The sequence below is a fragment of the Petromyzon marinus genome, chromosome 13 (assembly GCF_048934315.1).
Source record: "Petromyzon marinus isolate PM22_M1 ecotype Great Lakes invasive population chromosome 13, UKy_Petmar_22M1.pri1.0, whole genome shotgun sequence".
Classification (NCBI taxonomy): domain Eukaryota; kingdom Metazoa; phylum Chordata; class Hyperoartia; order Petromyzontiformes; family Petromyzontidae; genus Petromyzon; species Petromyzon marinus.
Window position 1 is genome coordinate 8912276 of NC_133679.1, and position 17300 is coordinate 8929575.

Consider the following 17300-nt stretch of genomic DNA (forward strand, 5'->3'; position numbering starts at 1 on the left):
ATTTCTCAGGTGGCTGTGATTTCAGATCATCGAACATTATATCCAGGAATTGAAGGAACACTCAGTGTAGGAACGAGTGGGACGATTTGGCGATCTTCGGTGGTTGGGGTCATAATGCAAGTGTAGTCTGTTCTGCTTGTAACAAATAAAACACTCATTAATGTAGTCGGCCAAACATCTCGATTCAGGATAGTGCTGAAAGTGGGTCTTCCTGGGTAAAATACACATTTAATCTTGCCATTGGCATGTTTAAATGCACCATGATTAGCCTGAACTTGAACTAAACATGTATAATAGGGCGCAATAGTTCACACACTGCTCGACGAACCTGGCTCCGACCACGGCTTTCATCAGTGGCGAGTGATTTAACGGAACAAGTCCTGTGGACTCCCCCTTCACCAATCCGCACTGAACCTGCATGGTGAGGTATGGTCAAACACACCCGACGAATGGCATGGGGTGGTTGGAGCCTTCATCCAGCAGGGGATTGACCAAGGGCTGCATATGTGAAAAGTGAATACACTGGCAGTGGACAGTGGTTACAGTATGTAGTTCACTTCGCAGTAGATTTAAATTGGATCGTCTTCTTTAGTTTGGCAATTTGGAATTAGCAACATTTTATATGTGGATATCATGGTTATTAAGTCAGGCAATAGCTTCCGTGGAGGCTTGGGGGATAAAACATGATGATGAAATGTAAACTTACCTGAAATATCAGCCTATGTATACACAGCAACATTCATTTATTACCCGTTCAAAGTCTATGTTTTATTTTCTGCAGCGGGCTGCAACGTCTGTAAATACCTTAATCCAAGACGCTATTTCGCTTACATAAGCACAAATAAAGTGTCATTATTTTCGTCCTTCACAAAAGCCAATAGTAATAATATCAAAGACTTGACTTAATTATCCAATGAACATTAAAAAAAAAATACTTGGCACGTTTACAGGGCGGCTGAAACTTCAAACGCTCTAAGGGTCTCACAGGGCATGGGCCGCGCTCCCAAACTCCACGCGCAGGAGGCGCAGCCCCCGAAAGCGCTCGCTCGCGAGACTGCTGGCGGAAGGGCATCCACTCGAGGGAGCTCCAGAGAGTCCACCTCGACCCTATTCTCCCTCTTCTTCCACGCCGGCCAGATAATCTTGAAAGAGGTTGGGCACCACGGTGGCCAGGAGATGGTTATCTCCCTCGCTTGGTATGCTGGAGAACATAGGTTCGATCCCCGACCCTGACGACGCCCCTTGTATGTTTGGAGTCTGCGTGTTCTCGATCTCTCTCTCTCTCTCTTCCCGTGGTGGTTGTGTGGATTTTTCTCCGAGTCCTCCGGACTTTTGCCCTCCACATTTAGAAACAAGCGTTTAGATTATTTGGCTGCTGCTATATATTCCCAAGTATGATAAGGTATTTTACGAGCTATCATTTGTGGCCAGGTCGCCTCTGAAAAAGAGCTAATAGCTATATGGTTTTAAATTGATACCAACAATAGGTTAGTTTACCCAAACTTTACCCCCCACCAAACTCGAACTACCAATGGATTAACTGTGGTGTATGACGTTTTACAATACAGTTGAGCGGACAGAGAAGCAGGGCGGTTTTTAAAGAAATGTGTTCGTTGTTTTAACTGCCGTGCTGGCGGATCGAATCGAAGCGACGAGCTCTGGATTGCAAGTGTAGTGTGCTAACCGCCATTATACAAGTGTAGAGGAGTATTGTGTGTAACCAATGAGGGGGCGAGTGGAAGGAGGAGAGTCATGCGGGGCAGCGGATGATGTAACGTCACGGGTTACGTAAGGGGCTTTCGGAGAGCACTTTCAGGAAAGTGGGCGGGGCCGAGCTGGGGGGATGAGCCGCCCAAAGGGTTCTTAAGGGGGACTCCGTGACGGGGGCGTGGTCGTCATTGGGGGCCAGGGAAAGGACCGGCTGGAAGAGGGTCTCTCTCCTCGTAGCGGAGCGGTGTTGGCTGATCCCCTGCTCCGGGAAGACGAGTGAGAGAGCCAAAGGGATAGCCGGGGTAGGGTTCAAAATAGATAGAGTGCACCTACACTGGTGTGAGTGTACGATGCTGAGTGAGAAAGTGCTTTAAGAAACTGCAACAGCCCTTATAGTATTCCTCGTCTCCGCGTGGTTGTACTGCACAACACACGTGTAGTGTAATAGCGCCGGCTGGTGGCCAGCAGCGGGAACTGCGGCGGACAAACGGTACACACGCCGGTGAGCATGTGAGCGGGTGTGTCGGCAGGGCGGAGGAACTGGGGCAAGGGTCATGGGGGGCCCCATCTGGAAGCCCCTGGAACCTGCTAGTGGGTTCGAGAAGGGAGGCCCGGCCAGGGTAAAGCCAGGCCGCACTGGAAGCATAAAAGGGGCCGAGAGCGGGAGCTCGAGGCTGCCGATTTTGGAAATGGATCGTCTCGTCGCCATCGTCGCTGCTGTCTTCGCTCGACATTGCGCTGCTAGATAGTTGTTGGCTGTCTCCGTCAGTGCCGGTGTTAGACGGCTAGCGTTGTGTATAGGCTAGCAAACGTAGAGTGTACAGGCGAGATAGTGTGTGTTCAATAAAGAAGGTGCCTCTACGAACCTCGTCTCCGATTCACTGACACTACACATGTATTCGACTGCGTGTAAATTAAAGGGGGCTGTAAGTAACTCGCTCTCGTGTTTTGTCTTGTGTACGATGAATGATGGCTCACGCGTTAAGACGCACATGTTACAATGACCGCCCAGAATTGATGAGGGACGCACAGGCTATATTCTTAGTTCTTTCGGTAAAGTCACGTTGAAGGGAAACAATAAAATAATAAAATACATATAAAACAATAAAAATTCTCACGACGTTTCGACCATAACACAAACGGTCGTCATCAGGTGTGTTATGGTCGAAACGTCGTGAGAATTTTTATTGTTATATATATTTTATTATTTTATTGTTTCCCTTCAACGTGACGTTACCGAAAGAACTAAGAATATGAATTACTGCAGTCACGAAAGCTTTAAATCAAAATTTAAGACGCACAGGCTGTTCGAGCAAAGCATGTTGTTGACGAACAACCACGCCCGGTCGTAATTGTTTCTCCGATTTTTACGTTTTACTCATCAAAACAGGTACTCGTTTCAGGCTAAGTCAACCTGAGGAAGCTCAGAACCGGTTCAGATATTGGCCACTGACGTTAACTGTGAGCGGGGAACTCAGGGTCCCGGGTTTGGTCTCACACCGTTTTGAGACTAGGCTCGAAAGAAAGCTGTCTCTGGTGTGGACCAATCAGTTTCAAAGACAATGCATAAATTATCAGAGTTTGTTTTTTGTTTGCATTCTGACCACAAATATTTTGGTTAATGCAAACATGATTCCTTGTAAAAGGTTTTAGTTTGGTGTTTAACAACTTAACACCTGTTTTGTTGCCAGATAAAAGGGGAAAAACCTATTCTCATATTTTGGTACTGGAAAAGTAGGTCCCATGAGGTGTTAAGATGTTCAAACACCAAATAGAAACCTTCACCTTCAACCTATTCTTATTTTTTTCATAAATGGCTCTTCTTGTTATTTTGGTTACCGATCCCCCCCTCCCCCTTGGCCTCCCCAGTCGCTCACCATCGGCGTGGGTGATCCAGGCGCCACGGTGGCACCATGAGAACAAAGCCGGCGAAGGTCGCAGTCAGCAGGGGCTCCCTCACGCACAGAGAGGTGCCACTCCCAACCACGAGCAATCGCATATTCTTTACCCCCAGTCACTACTCTCACCCACTCACTTCCCAGCCAAGCGAAACACTCTCGACTCTAGAGTCTGCCAGCCAGCCGAACAGCAGCCAATCACAACACTCTCGACTCTAGAGTCTGCCAGCCAGCCCAACAGCAGCCAATCACAACACTCTCGATTCTAGAGTCTGCCAGCCAGCCCAACAGCAGCCAATCACAACACTCTCGACTCTAGAGTCTACCAGCCAACCGAACAGCAGCCAATCACAACACTCTCGACTCTAGAGTCTGCCAGCCAGCCCAACAGTAGCCAATCACAACACTCTCGACTCTAGAGTCTACCAGCCAGCTCAACAGCAGCCAATCACAACACTCTCGACTCTAGAGTCTACCAGCCAGCCTAACAGCAGCCAATCACAACACTCACGACTCTAGAGTCTGTCAGCCAGCCCAACAGCAGCCAATCACAACACTCTCGACTCTAGAGTCTACCAGCCAGTCAGCCCAACAGCAGCCAATCACAACACTCTCGACTCTAGAGTCTACCAGCCAGCCCAACAGCAGCCAATCACAACACTCTCGACTCTAGAGTCTACCAGCCAGCCCAACAGCAGCCAATCACAACACTCTCGACTCTAGAGTCTGACAGACAGCCTAACAGCAGCCAATCACAACACTCTCGACTCTAGAGTCTACCAGCCAGCCCAACAGCAGCCAATCACAACACTCTCGACTCTAGAGTCTGCCAGCCAGCCAGCCCAATAGCAGCCAATCACAACACTCTCGACTCTAGAGTCTACCAGCCAGCCAGCCCAACAGCAGCCAATCACAACACTCTCGACTCTAGAGTCTACCAGCCGGCCAGCCCAACAGCAGTCAATCACAACACTCTAGACTCTAGAGTCTACCAGCCAGCCCAACAGCAGCCAATCACAACACTCTCGACTCTAGAGTCTACCAGCCAGCCCAACAGCAGCCAATCACAACACTCTCGACTCTAGAGTCTGCCAGCCAGCCCAAAAGAAGCCAATCACAACACTCGCGACTCTAGAGTCTGTCAGCCAGCCCAACAGCAGCCAATCACAACACTCTCGACTCTAGAGTCTACCAGCCAGCCCAACAGCAGCCAATCACAACACTCTCGACTATATAGAGTCTACCAGCCAGCCCAACAGCAGCCAATCACAACACTCTAAGACAAACCAATTCACCGTCAGCCTACTAACCCGTAAGCCAGTCAGAGCGAAAGGATGCTTACTGCATGCACGCACGCTCAAAAACCACGACTTCCAAAGCGTATAAATAAGGACTCCTGCCTGCTATGCATGCCATCAGATTCCATCCCCCATCCCATTTACTCTCCACTCCAAAAATCGCAGCTCCTGTTCTGTCCTCTCCCTTTCTCTATCTCTCTTCCTTGAAGCCAGCCCTTGATCCAGGGTTTCAAGAACTCCAGGTCCGAAATGTCATCCGTTAGAATACATTTTTGAAATCGTTACGCGCTGTATGCGCCTTATGATTGTCAAGCATGACCCGCGTGGCGTAGCGAGAGTTGATAACAAAATGCCTTTTGTGTGTGTATGTCAGCTCCATTATATTTGTTTAACCAGGTGAGAACTCACGAGACCAGGATAGTCTCATTTGCAAGCGTCACGAGTCACCAAATTGACATCATCAAAACAAATGAAGTACAATAATAACGTAGTTAGAAATCAGTGCAAAGGCAACCATGTCGCATGGGAAATCGAACATATTGCAGACACATAAACGAATGTTAAATTCCCTGTAGCATAAGTAAGCTCTGGCAGATGATACTTAGATTGATGTATGTATGTATACTGACATTCTTTAGCATCGTACGTAGCCAACTGTGCTAATCGGGGGTGTGGGGGAAAGACAACAAACTAAACACAAAACGCAGTTCGAAATAAATCAGTTTTCAATTTACATTTAAAAGTGCATAGCTGGTCCCAGTACGTGTGCGCTCACGTCACGTGGGACGTGTTTATCAATCATCAGGCACGCGCAACGTGTAACGGCTTCACTTGAGACTGCTGGTAAACGTGGTGGCCGGGACGAGGACAGGAGCTTGTGAAGAATGTCAGCCCAATAATACATCCCCGCCGCACCGCACACACAACCCAACGTGCCTGCTCCTCCAGTCCCCCGTGTGGTTTTTTCGTAATGTTTTTTTAAAATTAATTTCTGGGAGGTCATGAGCGTGACCTTACAGATATGGGTCAGTGAGCACGCTAAGGGTTCTCAACGGAGGGACTCTTAATAACGGTTCATGAAGGCACGATTGCAGAACGCGATGTTTAAATGTGGATGTTACTGTAGCCCTTGCTTGCATGGCTTGAATACAATGGGCAGAATAAAAATGCGTTGAATGCCTTGCATTCTCTCTTCTTAACTGAATAAGACAAGCTACACTCAAACGTGTCTCATGTCTACAACATGCATGTTTATCTGGTGGATTATTACATCTAGACAAGCTACACTCAAACGTGTCTCATATCTACAACATGCATGTTTATCTGGTGGATTATTACATCTAGACAAGCTACACTCAAACGTGTCTCATGTCTACAACATGCATGTTTGTCTGGTGGATTATTACATCTAGACAAGCTACACTCAAACGCGTCTCATATCTACAACATGCATGTTTATCTGGTGGATTATTACATCTAGACAAGCTACACTCAAACGTGTCTCATGTCTACAACATGCATGTTTGTCTGGTGGATTATTACATCTAGACAAGCTACACTCAAACGCGTCTCATATCTACAACATGCATGTTTATCTGGTGGATTATTACATCTAGACAAGCTACACTCAAACATGTCTCATATCTACAACATGCATGTTTGTCTGGTGGACTATTACATCTAGACAAGCTAAACTCAAACGTGTCTCATATCTACAACATGCATGTTTATCTGGTGGATTATTACATCTAGACAAGCTACACTCAAACGTGTCTCATATCTACAACATGCATGTTTGTCTGGTGGATTATTACATCTAGACAAGCTACACTCAAACGCGTCTCATATCTACAACATGCATGTTCATCTGGTGGATTATTACATCTAGACAAGCTACACTCAAACGTGTCTCATATCTACAACATGCATGTTTATCTGGTGGACTATTACATCTAGACAAGCTACACTCAAACGTACCTCATGTCTACAACATGCATGTTTATCTGGTGGATTATTAAGTCTAGACAAGCTAAACTCAAACGTGTCTCATGTCTACAACATGCATGTTTGTCTGGTGGATTATTACATCTAGACAAGCCACACTCAAACGTGTCTCATATCTACAACATGCATGTTTATCTGGTGGATTATTACATCTAGACAAGCTACACTCAAACATGTCTCATGTCTACAACATGCATGTTTATCTGGTGGACTATTACATCTAGACAAGCTACACTCAAACGTGTCTCATATCTACAACATGCATGTTTATCTGGTGGATTATTACATCTAGACAAGCCACACTCAAATGTGTCTCATGTCTACAACATGCATGTTTATCTGGTGGATTATTACATCTAGACAAGCTACACTCAAACGTGTCTCATGTCTACAACATGCATGTTTATCTGGTGGATTATTACATCTAGACAAGCTACACTCAAACGTGTCTCATGTCTACAACATGCATGTTTATCTGGTGGATTATTACATCTTAGGATCGTGAAGGATGGCGGTGGTTTGGGGAGGCCTTCTTCCAGCAGTGGATTGACCATGATGATGAAGGTTAACGTTTGTAAGGGTGCTCCTCCAATGTAAGCGGTGATCTGCATACGGCACTATGAACCCCTTCTACCTGAGTTCGAGTTCCAGCCACGACTAACATCAGTGGTGAGTGATATTGGAACCTGACCGGCTCACCCGGACTGGTACAAATGGTGCAAAAGCAATTCAACATACAAACAATCCCCATGACGGCCGCGGCATCAGGATAACTGCATCCAACAGTGGATTAATAAAGGAGCTGTGAATGCATTTAATTACTTTAAACAAGTGCAATAGATGATAACAGGAAAAAATAATATGTGTTTGGTAACGGCGACGTTACAACAACTGGTAAATGTATTAAGTAAATGTATTAAGTAAATGTATTAAGCGACCCTGCCAAGCCTCTGTTGAATTTGTTTTTATTGGATGGTAAATAAGCTAGCCAGACGAAGACATGCAGTATGTCATTTGTTTGTTTTTTTCCCCGCATAAAACTTTCCAACAGATTGATCACGGCTGATGATGATGAACCAGAGTGAGAGTATGTGTGTGTATGCACGAGTTCGATTCCCGAATATGGTCAATACGATGACGATTTTTTGAACCGGTCCTGGACCTCCGTTGGTTGACTCGGCTTCAAATGAATACCTGGTTCAATGTGCACAAATTTCTACTAGAGCGACAAAGGCGGTCGGGCGTGGTGCTGGTCACCCATCTCGTGTACCGTGCCCGGCTTCATAGGTTCTCGCTAACAGCACTTTCTTCCAGTATGCTAAGGCTATACGGGAGGATCTTTGTCTTGTAGAAATAATGGGAGCGGACTTTGCCTGCTCAATATCTGTTTAAGCTATGAGGCCACTCACTTGGTTCGGTAATTATGGGGATTGTAGAGTTTATTTTCAAGTAGAGTTAGAATGATTGATTAGTCAACCAAGTTGACGGATCGACTACCTTTTATACTGCTTTTTTCTGGTGGAATACAGTATTCAAGTCTCTTTCAAAATGTGTGTCCGCCCCAGACATTCTGCCTCTCGAAGGTGGGAAACCCCCTACAGACCATCATCCCTTTTAAGGCAGGCGTGCCGATAATTGCTTTCTCCACAACGACGCTCGCCATTACGTTGAGTCACATATTACATGATTTTTGCGTCAAACCAGGACCCCGTATCTTAAAGAAGGGGCCCAAGCAAGCCTCACTGCAGTTGACACGCTGTATGTTGAAACCAGTCCAGGGGTTCGTTTCTATTGAATCAATGCTTCTGAAATTATGCACTTCCCCAGAAGGCCGTTGTGGCCTTTGGATTATGTAAGAAATTATTTTACTTTTTTACCCGTGTTCCCCACGAGACACAAAGCAACGTTGAATATGAGGCTGGGCCTGTCCTGTGAGTGAACCACAAATCAACCTCCGACTCATAATATCTGAGAGCCCAAATTAAACATATAATTACTGTTTTTTTTGCGCGTGTGTGTGTTTGCTCTAAGCATTTGGTTGGTCTATATTCCTGCCAAAACTTCACCTTCAAAAGTTATCTCCATAACATCGTTGGAATTGATGTCGGTCCCCGCGCTCACGATCGTCCACGCAGTGGCAATAAGCTACTCGCGTGCAGCCCCAATCCCAGGCACGGGGCGAATCTTCCGCCCCAGTCCCCCTCCACGTCCCGATCGGGCCCCGCTTGCCTGTCACTGTACAACTCAGACACGTGAGACACGGCTAGCGTGCAATTACAGCCCTGCGGAGAGCAATTGTTGGCTCAAGGAGCACAAATGATTGACGCGCAACGCGACGAAACGTCACCTCGCCCCTCACTGCAGCGCCAATGAGGTCACGAAATTGCTGTGTTTTTTTTTAATGACGGTGCGCGCACGATGTTATTAAGACCTTCCTCTTGGGCGCCACAAAACACGGGCCGTGGTGCCACGCAACGTTATTAGTTGAAATTGCGGGTAATGATACAGCACTGCACACTGAATTGACCCGAATACTCCGTGCTGTGTTACCGAGGTGTGTGTGTGTGGAAGTTCTGGACGAGGTATTCGATGACTCTATAGCAGCAAATCTGGCTGTCCGCCTGACGCTAGTTGTAATAACTGGCGAAACGTCGTACTCAGATTGTAAATGTTGTGGATTTGCTCTCCAACACACCGGTGTGCTGTACTAGTAACGAATTGGAATGTTCTGTTTACGTGACAAACCTTACTAGATGGGTGTGTCGGGTAGTGGCGGGTTTAACGACACATTTTATACATTTACGCGATCTAACCCATGAAAACAATATTATATCTATGGCAGTGGTTAGTAACTATGTTAATAAATACACAGGGTTTGGTGAAACAAAGTAGTATTACTTACGTGCCCATGCTTAATTTGTGTTTCGATGATCTACCTTTTAAAAAAATCCGTCATGTTTCGCATCCCCAGAAAGGGCATCTCGTACCCCCCAGTGGGTGCGTGCACCCCAGGTTAAGAACCACTGGTCTATAGCATGGTCTGCAATGTACGCGTGTCACTCTACATTACACCTAGGATATCGGATTGAATTCGTAATCGATTAACGGTCGGATTAATCGCTGGGGGTGGGAGCCTCGCCTTTGTCCCCACGTGTGCTGCTGGACGGGAGGTGATGGGCGGGCCTAGGTGACTCCATCGGCATCTTCTTTGGTTCTTTCGGTAAGGTCACGTAGAATGAGAATAAAATAATAAAATAACACAATAAAATTCTCACGACATTTCGGCCACAACGCAAGCGGCCGTCTTCAGGTGAAAGGTACAGACCTGTCGGGACGACAGAGCTTCATTGAAGTTCATTGAAGACAGGTCTGTACCTTTCACCTGAAGACGGCCGCTTGCGTTGTGGCCGAAACTTCGTGAGAATTTTATTGTGTTATTTTATTATTTTATTCTCATTCTACGTGACCTTACCGAAAGAACCAAAGAAGATGAATCCTTGCAGTCACGACAGCTTTAAATCGAAATCCATCGGCATCTTTTAGCTACATTGCAACAATGTAAGTACCCGTGTCCCACGCAGCGCATCTGCACCGCAGTGGCATTAGCATCTCAATGATGACGCTGGTGGGCGTTGGTGTGGGGGGGGGGTGAGTCGCACACGAAGCGAATTCACCGTAATTCTAGGTTCGTTTTCTCATTTGGAATTACGCAGAAAGAAATCAATCATCGCCCTCCGTACTTTCGAAACCTTGGAAGGACCCTCCTGAAAAAGAGCCATTGGATTTCGCGAGGCTTTCATGGGTAAACAGACGTAATAAATAAAAAATGTTTTACTCAAGATTGTGTATATAGGCATAGTTACAAACACGGTCATGTTGAACGTTGTACGGACTACATTGGGTACAAGTGCAGGGTTAGTTTAGGCATGGCTTAATTTCAACTGTCCGAGGCTGAGCTCCGGAAAATACCCCCCTCTTCCCCCGCTATTGAGTGGGATGGGCGTAGGGGGTATCTGGAGGCTGGGGGCCCCTGAAAAGATGTAATTGTTGACGATGCTAATGACGCCCCACCGCTCATCACCTTCAGTCCAGTGGCACATATGGGAACAGATGAGCTGGTAAACACGCTGAGCTACGAACCCACTACCCGATTTCGATTCCCGCTCACGGCCAACACCAGTGTCGATTATCTAAACCTGTCCTGGGTCTCCCCTAGGTCGACTCCTGGTGCGGCGTGTAATCACTGGCGCTTGGGAGACAAAGGCGGCCGGGCGTGCGTGCTTGCATGGAGCTGGCCACCCACCGCCTCGCGTGCCGTGCCGGCCCGCATAGGTCCTCGCTGACAGCGCGTGCACCCCAACAGTATGTTAAGGTGACACGATTGATCTTCTTCGCCGTTGTCTCTTCGGGGGCTGGGAATGTGACGTGGGTTGCAGAAAGGAGGCGGTGGAGGGGAGTCGTCGTGCAGGATTGGAGGGGAGGATGTGTTGCACCATAAGGGACGGGGAATGTGTGCGTAATGTCGCTGCGAGGTGGGGTTATGTACACACGACACCGCGCAGACCCCTGGGCTCCGTGATTGTAACGCCTGCACTTCGAGTCGCCGTTCTTAGTTGCATAACGTACCGGTGCAGCCCTTTGTCGATCCACTGCTGGGTGACGACCACCCAACGCCGTGCTGGTCGTGGGGCAGAGGTGTGTGTGTGGGGGGAGGGGGGGGGGGCTTGACCATACTTCTCCACGATGGTCAATGCGGTGAGCGTAGACCTGAGAGCCATCGTGGTACAGCACTACAATGGATTTGCTGTATTTTCATCCTTCCTACAACGTGGCGTGGCCCCGGGATGGGCATAATACGAAAACACGAACAATTAAGTCCATTAGAACTTCGAGGATGAACAATGTTTCCCATCAGTATTTGTTTAAGCAGATCACCTATGCAAAGGTTTAGACTTTCTGAGCCTCATCAGTACAGTGTGCCCTGTTGAACGATTGCCATTGGATAGCATTTGGTCATAAAGTTTAATTTTTTTCTGATCTTGACGAAACACTAAATACCGAAATGCAGTTACTAAACTATGCAATAAGGCGTTCAAGAAATAACCCAACAATATAATCATAATGATGAGCATGCTATAGATAGATACACTTTACTTAACCAGCGAAAGCTTAATGGGTACCTCCATTAAACCGTGGCCATCCCTCATTCCATGCAATAATATCGGTTTCTGCACACAACCTGAGCATATGGGTTGCATATAATCTATAATATATGAATGTGGATGCAAACAATCCATATTCGATTTCGTTCGTATTATGTTTGGATCTTATATATGTCGTTTGCATCCACATTGATATGTTTACATTCATATGGATATGCATATGGACGCATACATACATTTCCCTTGCCCAGGAAGACCTGGGAAATAGTTCAAACATATCTGGTGCAAAAATAGCCCGGGAGCCAAAACTTGCAGAATGTTACGAAAATAAAACACGATGGAAATGTAAAATATAACAACATTAAACAGAGAATAAATAGTGTGCTACATCGCACCGACACAACGAGCGTGCAACTACTTGCACGCTCTGCCGAGCACCGCGTATGCACAGTTCGGTAGAACATTCATGGGTTTCCAATTAGAAGCAGAAACAATTACTACGCTTGTGCGGCTCGACGAAGTTTATCCCTGTTCAATCCAACGCATCCTTGAAATACATCTGTTCGACACAGCGTCAATGCCACTGCCACTAAAAGTAAAACCAATATAAAATAGGCGACGTTTCGGGCAGTGGCCCCGCTTCACAAGAGGGAGATGAATGATGCTTCAAGGCACACTGAGCAAGATCTTGCAGATGGGTTCAATAGGCGATTTGGGATACAGCACAGATCCCATAGCAGCATGTAGATCAGTGGCTCTTAACCTGGGGTGCACGCAACCCCCTGGGGGTGCGAGACGTGGCCCAGATTTTTTTTTTGAAGGTAATTCTTCGAAACACAAATTGAGCACGGGCACGTAAGTACAACTACTTTTGTTCGCTCAAACCCTATGTATTTATTAACACTGTAACATGTTTTAATGGTTGAGAATCAAGTGGGTGCAAGGCTGCGGTAAAGAACCACTATTGTGGATGAATAGCTGTGCCGAATACAGAACTGCGGACAATTACCATGACGATCATTGCGACTACCGAGGGAAGCCTTCACCCAACAGCGGATAGACAATGGCTGCAAACTATGAAAGTTCACACACACGTGTGTGTGTGTATGTGTATATGTGACCACAAATACTTGCACCCCCCCCCCCTCCACCGCGTATCCCTCGGCTTTTGCCACCACCCACTTCGTACCAACCCATCACCCACACCCAGCCGCCCCTTCTGCCGTCTCTCTCCCCTCTCTCTCTCTCTCAAGAGGAGACCCCCCTGGGGCGCTTCCCTCCATCATCCGCCCCGTAGCCTCCCTGCCGCCGAGTCGGCGCGACGTATAATTACACGGAGGTGCCTCCACCCCGCCTGCACCCTCCACTCCTCCCCCCTCCGCCTTGCACCCACGACCCCCTTCTGAAGGGGCCGAGGGTGTGGAAGCCCCGACGTTGCCCACGGCGTTGCGCGTATGGGGTGACGGTGGGGGGGTGGATGGGTTGCTGTCCCTTGCTATTGTTGAACATTTTTTCTTGTTGTTTTTGTTGTTGTTTGTTGTTGTCGTTTCGTAGAACGGGTGCCACTGTTGTGTTGCATTGCGCTGCCTTTTTTTTCTGGATGAAGCCCCCCCCTCCTCCTCCTCCGCCCTCCCCACGCTGTGTGGTCACGGGGGTTCATTGACCATACTTCACCACGACGAGCTCGTGCGGGTTGTGGGGAAGGGAGTACGGTCCAATGAATGATATAGACCTTTTTTTTTAAAGACATTCGTCAAAAATACAGCATTATAAGGAAAAGTATATAATAGGCGACGTTTGGGCCAATGTCCCTTCTTCGTAGCACATACGCAGAGGTCACAGAGGAAGATTAACGTCGCCTACTTTATATTTTTCATTTTAAGACCGCGCCGTAATTGACGAATGTGCACCACTGCTAACGCTGCAGCGTTGCCGAATACCTCGGTTCGGTAGAGGTTCAAAAGGGCGGCGCGCTAACCACTGCACCACCGTTCCACTCCACGAACCAACTTCATTTGCTTAATTTCAGTTTTTTTGTGTTTGACAAAAAAAAAAGTGTTCCGTATTTTTTGACTTCTCCACGCGAGCAGACATCAACCACCGGCACAAATCAATGGCTGAAGCGCCAGAAGGGCGCGATCTTGAATGAGCGGCCTTGAAAGAATTCACCTTGGACGGTAATTCACAATGGCTCGCGCATTCAGGTGTAGAGGAGGAGCGTTTGCCGATAAGGCGCGTGGTGGCTTGAGGAGGGCCATTCCCGAGAAATGACATCGCGGGGCGTCTCCTGCTGCCATAAGAGGAGGCATCGACGACGTGGAATTTGTGATGAAATCTGTAAAATCACAGAGTAATAGTGCAGGCCGGAGAGCCACGCGTTTCGAAACAGCACACGCCGCCGCGGTGGCGTGATGTTATCGCTCTCGTCTGGAACGCAGGTCACAATCGGAGTGTGTTTTGATACTGGAGGAATCCGATGAGCTATAAAGGTTTGTTTCACAGACGTCAAAGCAGGGGCGGGTTAGAGCGTTTTTAACAACAAACAATACAAAAGCACGATAGGTGTGAAACGTATAGGGAAGGTAAACAAATCACTGAAAATATACAAATAAAACAACAATTGTTGTTATCTTACCAGGTGAAGCCCACTGATGTATTCACTTATTGTTCAGAAGCGACCTGGCCAGAAATGATCGTTCAACAAAGTGGCTTATCATGTGGACATTCATATCAGCAAAATCATCTAAACGATCTCAATGCATGGTTATAATATGGAGGGAAAAAACGTAGGACCCGGAGATAGAAAATCCACACGACGACGTGGAGACAGACATGCAAACTCCACATAAAGGTCGTGGGCTCGAACCTTACACTGACCATCCCATAGTGGTCGTGTGGGTGTTTTTCGGATGGTTTTCCTGCAACATTCAGAAAGACGCTTTCGTGTGTAGCCAGGTCGCCTCTGGCGGTTTGTGAGCATCCCCACATAGGGGACACGTGCGTTCAGTAAGAACGCATCGATAATTGAGCTTTACACATGCTACCTGCATTTTGTTTCAGCACAACGCGCCACGTGCGGCATCTCGAGACGCGTAGATGCAGTAAAGCCCAGGTGAATTGAAATGTGTAGAAATTACGACGAAACTCCATCGCAATAGAAACGCGAGTGAAGGCTTGCGTAAGCGGGAGTGAAGGGGGGGCGTAGGAAATACATATTTAACAACATCAAAAGGTGTGCATTTCAAGTATAATGGTAATTGCATGATGCAAAAACACCGGTTCAAAAGAACTGCATTGTGGTAATTTGTGGAAAAAATGTGCCATGTTCTATAAAAATATACGTTGAACTTATTTTGCACCGTACATAGCCAACCCGTGCTAATGATTGCATTATTCATGGCCTTGTCTCACCAGTGTTAGGTAAAAAGCTCCCATGGATTTAACTCCTCGACTCCAGCTATAACTGCTCTACTTCATTGTCTTTGTACTGTCCGCCTTTTGGCGTTCTCTGGTCTAACAATGGTGAGACAAGACCATAAAGAAGGCTGTCTCTGGTGTAGGCCAATCAGTTTCAAAGACAATGCCATATATTATCAGAGCATGTTTGTTTGTATGTTTTTCCACAATTATGTGTGGTTGTTGATGCTTTGCAAAAAAAAGGTATCTACTTGGTCTTGATTTGAAGCTTTTGTGACTGCAGGAATCCATACTCTTTGGTTCTTTCGGTAAAGCCACTTCCACAGCCTCAGGCAGACCATCTCCAGCCCTGCCCTCTTACCCTGAGGCTGCACCCATCTCAAGCCTGCATAAGACCTTGTCTCAGTAGCTTTCTCTCTCTCACCTGAAGACGGTCGCTTGTGTTGCGATCGAAACGTCGTGATGGATTATTTTTTCTACCTACCTGACTTTACCGAAAGAACCTCTATTTCGTATTTAAGACATCTGTCTGTTCATCATTCCGGCCCTTCTTTCCTTTCCTCGCTTCTCTGTCCGTCTTCCCTCTCCTTGTCTCTTGGTGTCTTTCTATGCTGGTATGTCCACCCCAGAGGTGAACTCGAAATTTAGCACTCTTCTGAAATTCGTGGTCCGCCAGGTGAGTGTCTCACTGTGTTGTTGGCCTGACTGGTTGTGAATCACATCTTTTATTGGGTTTGTTGAATTCTCGTCTCTCATCTTCTTGTTGTATTTACCTCCGTACAGTTTGACGCTCTCTATGTGTTGCGTTGATGTCGATTTGTTTGTTTTTTACACCTGATGAGGATCGCTTGTATTGCGGTCGAAACGTCGGGATTGATTTATTTTAATATCATTTTAGGATATTGCCACATACGTGACTTTACCGAAAAAACCATTGAGTAATTTATGCAGTCACGAAAGCTTTAATTCTTTAGTATCTACTTGGTGTTTAAACGTCTCCCGCTTAATTGTCAGAAAGAGTTAAGACCTATTGTTCGACCAGTTCCTGTTCGCGGGCCCATTCGGGGTAAGGCGTCACGTGATGGCGATGAGGTATGCGCATCACCGCCACCATGACCTCGTGCCCCAACTGATGTCGGCGTCGACGCTTTCTCGCTTCTCCTAAGGCCCCTAAAATTGTTTTTGTATTTTAGCAGCGTTAAAGGCAAAGTGGAAAACGGCCGAATGTTTAGACGACTAGTCATATCAAATCGACTGATTTTCCCAGCTCCAGTAAGGTGTTTTAACATGTTTCATATACTGTACACGTAACACGTTGGAGGGAAATGAAAAGCAGAATTTGTAAATACAGTACAGTAGTTCATGTGTGGACAGATGAGTTGTTGTGATCAATGTCTTTTTGGGTTAGGCCATGGTAACTGAGTCAACTCATCTCACCTATGCACGTTAACTCTTACAACTCATGAAACGTATTCATATTAACTCAACCAACCTTTCTAACTTGTCCACGTTAACTCATCTAACGTATGGTTAACTCGTCCAAATGATCTAACTTATCCACGTTAACCTACGTTTTAAGTTCGATGAGTTTTGTGTTTGTTTTGCAGGAATTTGTTAATCCACTCATGAGTGAAGGCTTCCCAATGCTGTTTCGATCGTGTGTTTTAACCATACTTGACCACGTTGGTGGCACTTCATGAGGTTTTGCCCGTGTGTTTACACATACTGTGCCAGCGTCACATCTTGACGAATATTAATTTCCTCCAGATTTCTTTGACGGGGGGGGGGGGGAAATGTCGAAGTCTCTCCAT

The 17300-nt window shown here is 46.7% G+C and overlaps 1 long non-coding RNA gene across 1 annotated transcript; it reads left to right on the forward strand.

The window, feature by feature from the left end:
- Window positions 1-2751: 2751 nt before the first annotated feature.
- LOC142924427 (uncharacterized) lies at window positions 2752-7962 on the forward strand. Its single transcript, XR_012941644.1, has 2 exons — window positions 2752-3680; window positions 5712-7962. It is a non-coding gene; the product is annotated as an uncharacterized LOC142924427 (long non-coding RNA).
- The last annotated feature ends 9338 nt before the right edge of the window (window positions 7963-17300 follow it).